Source organism: Enhydra lutris, unplaced genomic scaffold, assembly GCF_002288905.1.
Source record: "Enhydra lutris kenyoni isolate GAN:26980312 unplaced genomic scaffold, ASM228890v2 scaffoldscaffold28, whole genome shotgun sequence".
Classification (NCBI taxonomy): Eukaryota; Metazoa; Chordata; class Mammalia; order Carnivora; family Mustelidae; genus Enhydra; species Enhydra lutris.
In genome coordinates this window covers 3,777,189-3,786,987 of record NW_019154112.1, presented here as the reverse complement: position 1 = coordinate 3,786,987, position 9,799 = coordinate 3,777,189, and the positions used below count along the sequence as shown (strand labels likewise).

The 9,799-nt window shown below is 41.6% G+C and overlaps 1 pseudogene; it reads left to right on the top strand.

Annotated features, from left to right (window-relative positions):
• Positions 1 to 6,232: 6,232 nt before the first annotated feature.
• On the top strand, positions 6,233 to 8,543 carry LOC111152450 (annotated as a pseudogene).
• Positions 8,544 to 9,799: the final 1,256 nt, after the last annotated feature.

The window sequence follows — 9,799 nt, the reverse complement described above, 5'->3', positions numbered from 1 at the left end:
CCACTCACAGCTCTTCTTCACCATTCCACACCTCACAGTCCTGTACGGGACTCTATGCAGGAGACAGCTCTGAGTGGATGGATGGAGTGGCCTGTCCACACCTAAGCTAATCCACACAGGGAAAAATGGTGATCCTCCCTGAGTTAGGTGACCTTGGATGCCCCTTCTACAACAGAAGTTCCCTCTTTCGGACACCATCTCCTCCCCCAGTGATATCCCCCAGGGCCAAAGACATTGTTTAGTAGGACAGCAGGAGGTGAGAGGTCCTACTCCCTCACAGGCATCTTTGTGGTAATGACTACCTGTTTAGGTGTGTTTGTTAGGTGTTGTCTATGGGGTAGACAGGGGGCCAAGGTACTTTTGGGGCAACATAGGACAAGATCAGCTCATGAGAGCCTGGCACTACCTAAAGAGAGCCAGAGGCCCCATGCTGCCACTTCAGACCCTAGTCTGGCTGGGGGGTCAGCATGCCTGGTATAGACCAACTGGGGGCTCCCAGCAACTCCACATGTCTGAGGCAGGAAAATAAGGCTGCCAGCTTGTGGCAGCCCTGACAATGACCCTCAAGGGCTGATCTTGGCCTCCAGCCCTGGCTAAGGAGAAAAGGGACCTCCCCAGCCCCATGGGAAAGAGGCCCTGCCCAATTTCAAAATATATTACAAAGCAATCAAAACAGTATGGTACTGGTATAGAAACAGACATATAGGCAAATGGAACAGAATAGAGGGCCCAGAAATAAATCAGTGCATCTATGGTCAGTTGGTCTTCAAAAGAGTTTCAAAAACACGCAGTGGGGAAAGGAGATTCTCTTCAATAAATATTGTTGGGAGCGCTGGATATCTATATAAGGAAGAATGAAACTGGGCCCTTGTCTCGCACCATGTGCAAGAATCAACTCAAAATGGACTAAAGACTTCAACGTAAGACCTGAAACCATAAAATCCTAGAAGAAAACATAGGTAGAAACCTCCTTGACATACGAGGAGAAATGTCATCTCATACCTGTTAGGATGGCTATTATCAAAAGACAAAAGGTAAGTGTTGCTGAGGATGTGGAGAAAAGGCAATCCTTGTACACTGGTAGTGGGAATGCAAATTGGTACAGCCATTATGGAAAACAGTATAGAAGGTCCTCAAAAAATTAAAAATAAAACTACCATACGTCCAGTAATCCCACTTCTGAATATTATCCATTGTATATATGTATGAATATATACAATATATGCAATATATTGTTTATATATTATACATAATACATATGCTAATTAGCTATATGCTAAGTAAAATAGGGCAGACACAGAAAGGCAAATACTGCATGATCTCACTTCCATGTGGAATCTAAGATAATTAAACTCACAGAAGCATAGAATAGAATGGTGGTAACGAGGGCTTAGGGAGAGGTATAAATGGGAGCTATTGGTCAAAGGGTAGAAATTTTCAGTTATCCAAGATGAATAAGTTCTGGAGATCTTAACGTACAGCATGCTGATATAGTTAACAATACTGTATTGCATACTTGAAATTTGCTGAGGGTAGATCTTAAATGTTCTCAACACATATACACACAAAGACTCTAGCTACCGTGGGAAATGGATATGTTAATTAGCTTGATTGTGCAATCATTTCACAATGTATACATATACCAAAACATCAAGTTGAACACCTAAAATATATATAATTAATATATATAATTCCTAGTTGTCAATTGTACCTCAATAAAATGGAAAAAAGAAACATCTTCAGGACCTGCCAACTCTTACCTGGCTATGTGGGGATCAGTAGGGAGCTAATTAAAAACACAGCTTTCCAGGCCTCGCCACCGATTCAGGATCTGAATCTCTGGGCAGTGATTCTGTGGAATCTGTGATTTAGGGAAGATTTCTAGGAGGTTTTGGTGGGCGGGACCTGGGATCCAGTGGCCTAGAAGATCTCCTTAGACTGGCATCCAGCATTCTGATAACCGGCACCTGATCACTGCTAGAGAAAATGATGCCATTTAGCAGAACTATGACCCCACAAAATCTTGTACAGGGCACCTCAAAAACTTATCATTCCTATGGCTTGTCTTTAGGCATTTCTCGCACCTAATTACCTTGGCAACTTGCCTTTTAAATGATGTCACTCTCTTAACTCCTATCCAATTTGTCCACCATCTAATTCTTAGCAGACAACCTTGCCTCCCACTTTCCCAAGAGGAAACAAAAGCTGTCACACACACAGCTTGTCCCTTCTCCCACCCTTCATCCTTTCCTTTGTCTCTGTGACTAGAGTCCTTGTTTTTGCTCACAGCTCACTCCTCCACCCCTCACTGCTATTCTCTTTTGATGTCAAGTTTGTGTACCCAGTCTCCTCCTCTGTACAAGCTGACAGAAAGGGGCCTTGACCAGTCCTCTTGACTCGGCACACAGCTCAGCTTTCTTCTTCCCTTTACACTCAGACTTCCTAAAAGAACCTACAATACTCTGTACCAGCGATGGGAAATCAAAGACAAATCAAACGCCATCTCAGCCCCCAACGATCTTAGGCTCCACACTCATCCTCACCCGCCCCCCACTTTACTTCTCAGCCCGACCCGGTCTTGCTCCTGCTCCCCGCGTCCCGCAGCCAGCCTTCTCTCCCCAAGGTTCCCCGATTTCCAAACCCACATTTCAATCTGACTTTCCTTCACCTACCGAAGTCATTGCTACCTTTGGTTTAGGTCACCCTCTTAACCTCAGTTTCTGGAACACTTGTCTGTCCATTTCTCCTAATACCTGCTCTTCATTTTCACATTTCCTTCCCAGGATCCCTGTTAGCCAACATCACAACTGTCCAGGTTCCTGAGATACAGTCCTTTGCTCTCTTCTCCCGGGGTGCGCGCTCCTAAATGGTCTCAGCGCCTTGTCGTGGGCTCCAGACCTTTAGAGTAACCGTCCGAATACCCGGCGTCCCTCAAACATGAGACCCATCTTCCCCATCAGCGTTTCCTCCTACACCGCCCGCAGGCGGTGCTGTGCAGGGAGGCTCCGTCCGCACCTCCCTGTCCCACGGCCAAGCCTGCACCCCTACCTCCCAGGGCTCCCCACACTCCCACGGCCAGCCAGGTGCTGTCTTGCGTATCACCGCAGAAATCGCCTTTCCTCTTCTGGGGTTCAGCCCCTTCAGGTCCTGCCCTCACTCTCTCCCAGTCGCAGAACCCCAGCCCCAGCGCCCCCTTCCCGCTTCCCTCCCCGCGAGCCCCGCCCACACTCTAAGCGCGGCACCCCAGCCACGCCCTCGCCCAGCTTCCAGTCTGCTAACACCGGTTCTCGCCGTTGCCCCGCCCCCGCGGAAGCGCGCGCTCTCCTCTTCCTCTAACGAAGTTCCTTTTCACCTGGACCCGAGCGGGGGAGACAGCCGGAGCCCTCAGCGTCCTCGCGATAGGAAAGTGCGCTGCGGGTAGCGGCGGCGCCCGACTCCCACTTCTCGCACGCCCGCCTAGGTCCGCGCGGTCCGGGGTACCAAGCCGAACAGGCACGACCGTCGTTTGCTGTCCGCCCGATTCCCCAGCCCCTTGCATCCCTCCCCCACCCCGCTCCCGCCGAACCTCAAACCCGCTCCGACGCCCGCCGGCGGGGAGCGCTAACCTGGCGCCCCCGGGGTCCTAGTGCCGCCCATATAGCGCTGCTTTGTATTCGGGAGCTTTTCCCCAGCTCTCGTATTTAGGGAGAGGTAGAGTCTATTAAAATCAAAACCGAACGGAGACTAGCCTTGAAAATTCTAAGCAGACTAACCAGACTGTGATCATCCAAACAACGGTTAATTTAGCTTATTTTGCAAGGCTACCTTGACCTACATTATTTCTTGTTTGCGCTTCTGGAAATGATAAGTAAAACTTGAATTGTTTCCCGTGATTGATATGAAGGAACCACTTAGAAAAATCTAATATTGTAACCAGTCTGTGAAGGATAAACAGTCATTGTTTTCTCAAGCATAAGTTGCTTTATAACAATATACTCCTGAGCCTCGTTCCATGCTCTGGGTTGAGAGTTCCCGGTTTGCAAACTGTATTTTTGGTGTGTGCAGGTAAATTTTTACTAATCACTTTAGTGGTCCATTGGTTTTTATTTGGGCTATTTTGAACCTTTGACAGTTTATCTAGTGTGCATGGTTCTAGCTGTTCTCAAAAATTCTCACCGCAGGTCTGGATTTTTAAAAACTATCTTTTCTAACTGATTTTGGTGATCTTGGTCACAGAAAATTTCTGGGCCTTGGTGTTTATGAAAGGAGAGGATTTAACTAAATGACTTCTGAACATTGAACAATAGGCCTTTCATAAGGAAAAGAAAACAGTAAATAAACATGCATACATATATATGAATATGTAAAATGTGACTCAATGCTAAGGGGTGATTCAGTGATCTTTAGAGAGGGGTGGCCATATTAAGGGAAAAGCAATCAATTCTCTTGGCAGCTGGAAGAGGAGGGGTATGTGAAGGCTTGGGGGGGGGTGATATTTCACGTGGAGTCCAGGGAGGGGCAGAATCCCACTAGTGGGGAAAGGCCTTAGGCTGAAGCATTGGAGGGACAGAAAGAGTTTGAGAAATGGAGAGTAGTGCTGTTTTCTCTGACTCTTTTCCTGCTATTGGACAGTCTGGCTTATATGTCATCTCCTCCAGGAAGACTTCCCTTATTTCTTTCTCTTTTCCACGTTAGGTTCTCTCTCTTCTGTTGCCAGTATTACATCTTAAATATACTTTAGTTTTGTTGTGTTGCATGCTGGAAATGTAGAAATAAATTTTGTAAAGCTTTCTTAAAGCCTGGTGTAAGAAAATCTTAGCTTGAAAATTAACATATCTTTTCACCTTTCAAGCACTACCACAGAGAGACTAAGGTGTGGAATGAACCTTGGTTGCTCAATGAAAATGACCACAACCTCCAGATAGTGCATTTAACCTAAATATCAGCAAAATATATCTTAAAATGTGATGCATTAATTTAAAATAACATTTAGAAGGGTGCCTGGGTGGCTCAGTTGGTTAAGCATCCGACTCTTGGTTTTGGCTCAGGTCATGATCTTCCGGTCATTAGATCAAGCCCCGCATCAGGCTCTGTGCTGAGCATGGAGCCTGCTTGAGATTTTCCTCTCATCTCCCTCTGCCCCATCCCCGCCCCTTGCTCTCTCTGGCTCTTTCTCTCTCTATCTAAAATAAATAAAAGAAAAGAAAATATTTAGAGACAACAGAAAACAAACTGGAACATTCACAAATCTACAGAAATTAAAACACTCAAAACAACTAATGGATCAAGTTAAAAATCACAAGAGAAATTAGAAAATACTTAGATGAATGAAAACTAATGCACAACACACAGAACAGCATACCATCAGTAAGGGCTGCACTAAGGGGCAAATTTACATCTTTAAACACTTACATTAAAAAGTAAGAAAGGAGGGCGCCTGGGTGGCTCAGTGGGTTAAGCCTCTGGCTTCAGCTCAGGTGAGGATCTCAGCCCCGCCCCCCAAAATCGGGCTCTCTGCTCAGCAGGGGGCCTGCTTCCTTGCCTCTCTCTGCCTGCCTTTCTGCCTCCTTGTGATCTCTGTCTCTCAAATAAATAAATAAAATCTTTTAAAAAGTAAAATAAATAAGGAAGAAAGTCCTCAAACCAATCACCTATGAAGTAGGACTTTCTTCCTTATTTATTATATAATTAAAACAGAGATAAATAAAATAGAGAAGAGAAAAATATACTGAAAATAAATAACCCCCAAAGTTGCTTCTTCAAAAAGAGTAACAAAATCAAGAAACTGTTATGTGGATTGACTGAAAAAAGGGAGAGGAAGATTCAAATTACTGGTTAGAAATGACCTGGGGTGGGGGGTTGGGGGGGACTGCGTGGCTTAGTCAGTTAAGCCTCTGCCTTCTGCTCAGGTCATGATCTGAGTCCTGGGATTCAGCCCCTCATAGGGCTCCCTGCTCAGCTGGGAGTCTGCTTCTTCCTCTCCCTCTGCCCTTCCTCCCCCTCCCCGTGCTTGTTCATGGGCTCTCTCGCACGCTCTCTCTCTCTCTCTCTCTCTCTCAAATAAATAAAATCTTTAAGAAAAGAATGAATTAGAGACATTTCTACTGATACCACAGAAATAAAAAGGATTAAAAGATAGTACCATGAACAACTGGATAATCAACTAATTGGATGACCTAGGTGGCACGAACAAATACCTAGAAACACAAAACTTACCTAGACTGAATCAATAAGAAATAGAAAATCTGAGTAGATGTATAACTAGTAAGTTTAAATCAGTAATTAAAAAATAACAACAACAACAACAAACCTTTGGACAAGGAAAAGCCCTGGAATTGATGGTTTCACTGGTGAATTCTACTGAATGTTAAAGAACTAATACCAATCCTCCTCAAACTCAAAGAACCAAAAAGGAGAGGAATACATCCTAACTTATTCTATGACACTGTTATTGTCCGATACCAAAGCCAGACAAAGACACTACCAGAAAAGAAAACTACAGGCCAATATCCCTTATGAACATTGATGCAAAAATCCTCATCAAAATACTAGCAAACTGAATCCAGGAGCATATTAAAAGAATACACAACAAGTAGAATTTATTCTTGGTATACAACCATGGTTCAACATATGAAAATTCATGTTATATATGACACCAACAGAATGGAAGGAAAAACCCAAATGATCCACTTCAGTTGATGCAAAAAAGCATTTGGCAAAATCTTGACACTCTTTTACGGTGAAAACACTCACCAAACTAGGAGTAGAAGGAAATGACCCCAACATAATAAAGTCATAAATGAAAATCACACAGCTAACAGCATAATCAATGGTGAAAGACAGGAATCTTTTCTTGTAATTTCAGAAACAAGATAAAGATGCTTGCTTTAGCCACTACTCAAAATAGCACTAGAAATTCTAGCCAGAGCAATTAAACAAGCTAAGGCGGGGGGGGGGAAAGGACATCCAAATTGGAAAGAGTAAAATTATCTCTGTTCAAAATTATATCTGTTCAAAGATGCATGCTTTTATAAGTACAACACCCTAAAGTTTCTCCCACAAAACAATAAATGAAATTAGAAAAGTAGCAAGGTACAAAAACCACACAAATCCACAGCTGTTTTTTTGATGCAAATCAAAACCACAATGAGATATCGTCTCACACCTGTCAGAATTGTAATATCAAAAATATAAGAAATAACAGGCATTGGCAAGGATGTAAAGAAATGTGGTACACACTGTTGGTAGAAATGTGAATTGGTGCAGCCACTATGGAAAATAGTATGGAGGTTCCCCAGAAAATTAAAAAGAGAAATACCATACAATATGGGAATTCCTCTTCTGGGTATTCACCCGAAGACAATGAAAACACTAATTCAAAAAGATATATACACCCCTATGTTTATTGCAGCATTATTTACAATAGCCAAGATATGGAAGAAACCTAAGTCCATCAACTGATGAATGGATAAAGAAAATGTGGTATATACATAAAATGGAATATTTCTAAGCTATAAAAAAGAATGAAATCTTGCCGTTTGTGGCAACACGGATGGACCTAGAGGGTCTTACCTAAGTGAAATAATTTAGGCAGAGAAAGACAAATACTGTAAGCTTTCATTTGTATGTGGAGTCTAAAAAAACAAAACAAATGAATGAGCAAAATAGAAACAGACTCATAAATACGGACCACAAACTGGTGGTTGCCAGAAGAGAGGGGGATGAGGGGATGGGTGAAATAAATGGAAGAGAATTAAGAGGTAGAAACTTCTAATTATAAAATAAGTAAGTCACAGGGAGGTAAACTACAGCATAGGGAATATAGTCAATAATATTATAATAACTATGTATGGTGACAGATAACTGGACTTATGCTGGTCATTTACTAATGTATATAAATGTTGGGTCACCATGTTGTACAGTTGAAATGAATACAATATTGTATGTCAACTATATTTCAATTAAAAAATCAGTTGTGTTTATATACACTAACAGAACAAAAAAGAAGACAATTCTATTCACAATAGCATCAAAAAGAATAAAATTCTTAGGAATTAACCCAACCAAGGATGTGAATGCTGTATGCACTGAAAACTAAAAGATATTGCTGAGCCTTTTGTGGCCATTGCTGAAGTGCCAGCAGCCAAAATGAAGTTCAAAAGACTGGAGCAAGAACCATGAAAGACCTTTCAATGCACCTTCCCATATTCTCAGGAAAATTATGTCTTCCCCTTTTCCAAAGAGCTGAGACAGAAGCATGATGTTTGATCCATGCCCATCTGAAATCATGATGAAGTACAGGTTGTATGAGGACACTACAAAGGTCAGCAAGTTGGCAAAGTTGTCCAGGTTTGCAAGAAGGAATATGTCATCTACACTGAATGAGTACAGTGAGAGAAGGCAAACGGCACAATTGTCCATGTGGGCATTCACCCTAGCAAGGTGGTTATCATTAGACTGCAAAAGATCGTAAATAGATCCTTGAACATAAAGCCAAATCTCACCAAGTAGGAAAGGAAAAGGGCAAATATCAGGAAGAAACAATTGAGAAGATGCAGGAATAAAGCAATCTTATATATGATTGTTCTATCCTATGGGAGGAAAAAGAAAAAAAAATGCTGAAAGAAGTTAAGGAAGATGTAAATAAATGGAAAGACATTCCATGTTCATGGATTGGAAAACTTCTATTATTAAATTTTTTATATTATCCAGAGCAATCTACAGACTCAGTGGAATCCTTATCAAAATCCCATCTTTTTTTTTGCAGAAATAGAATTATATATCCTAAAATTCATATGGAATCTCAAGGGATCCCTAAATGCCAAAACAATCTTAAAAAAGAGGAAGAGCTGGAGGTGTCACACTTACTCATTTCAAAACTTACCACAAATCTACAGTAATCGAAACAGTATGGAGCTGGCATAAAGACAGACACATAGACCAATAGAATAAAGTCAAGAACCCCCAAATAAACTCTTGCCTATATAGTCAGTGATTTTCAACAAGAGTACCAAGATCATTCAGTGGGAGAAAAGACAGACTTTTCAACAAAGAGTGCTGGGAAAACCGTATATCCACAAGCAAAAGAATGATGTTGGACTCATATACAAAATTAACTCAAAATGGATCAAAGATTTAAAAGTAGGAGCTAAAACTATAAAATATTACTATTTTAAATACATAGTGCTGGAAGCTGCTTTCCTGTTCAAGAGATGTAATTGATTTCAAGGAGAAAATTTACCTTTGATTTAGGAAAACATATTAATGTGCTTTTTCATTATGAGAGAAATACTTAAAGTTAGTAGAGGCAGGCAGAAGTCACATGTTTCTGTAAAACATATAGGATAATATTTTATTATAAAATATTAATATACTGATGGTCTTAATATTTTCTTTTTCACACATCTTTAGATGTGATCTCATGCCTATTCATCCAGAGATACTCGTTGTCTTGGGGAACATCTGGATTTTTATCACAGAATTTCCAAGAGAAACAATTCCAAAATGGAATATTGACAGATAGAGCAAAGCCATAGTCTTGAAAATCAGACATTGGTAAAAGAAAAAGAGGTTTCTGAAGTTCTTGGTTTTAGAATTTCAGGCTTGGCTTCATTTTTAGAGTTTCTTGCTGAGTGTGCATTTTAGGTTGGGACCATCTTCTTTTGGAGGTGAGTATTCATTGGCCAGTTCTGTGTTTCCAAGAACTTAAAAACATCAAAACTCTCCTTTTTCATCCTTCTACTACCTTCACAAGGGGCTAGAACCCATAGGGTCCTGTGTGGTTGTTTGGACTCATCCATTCATATTCTAGAGTTCCAGG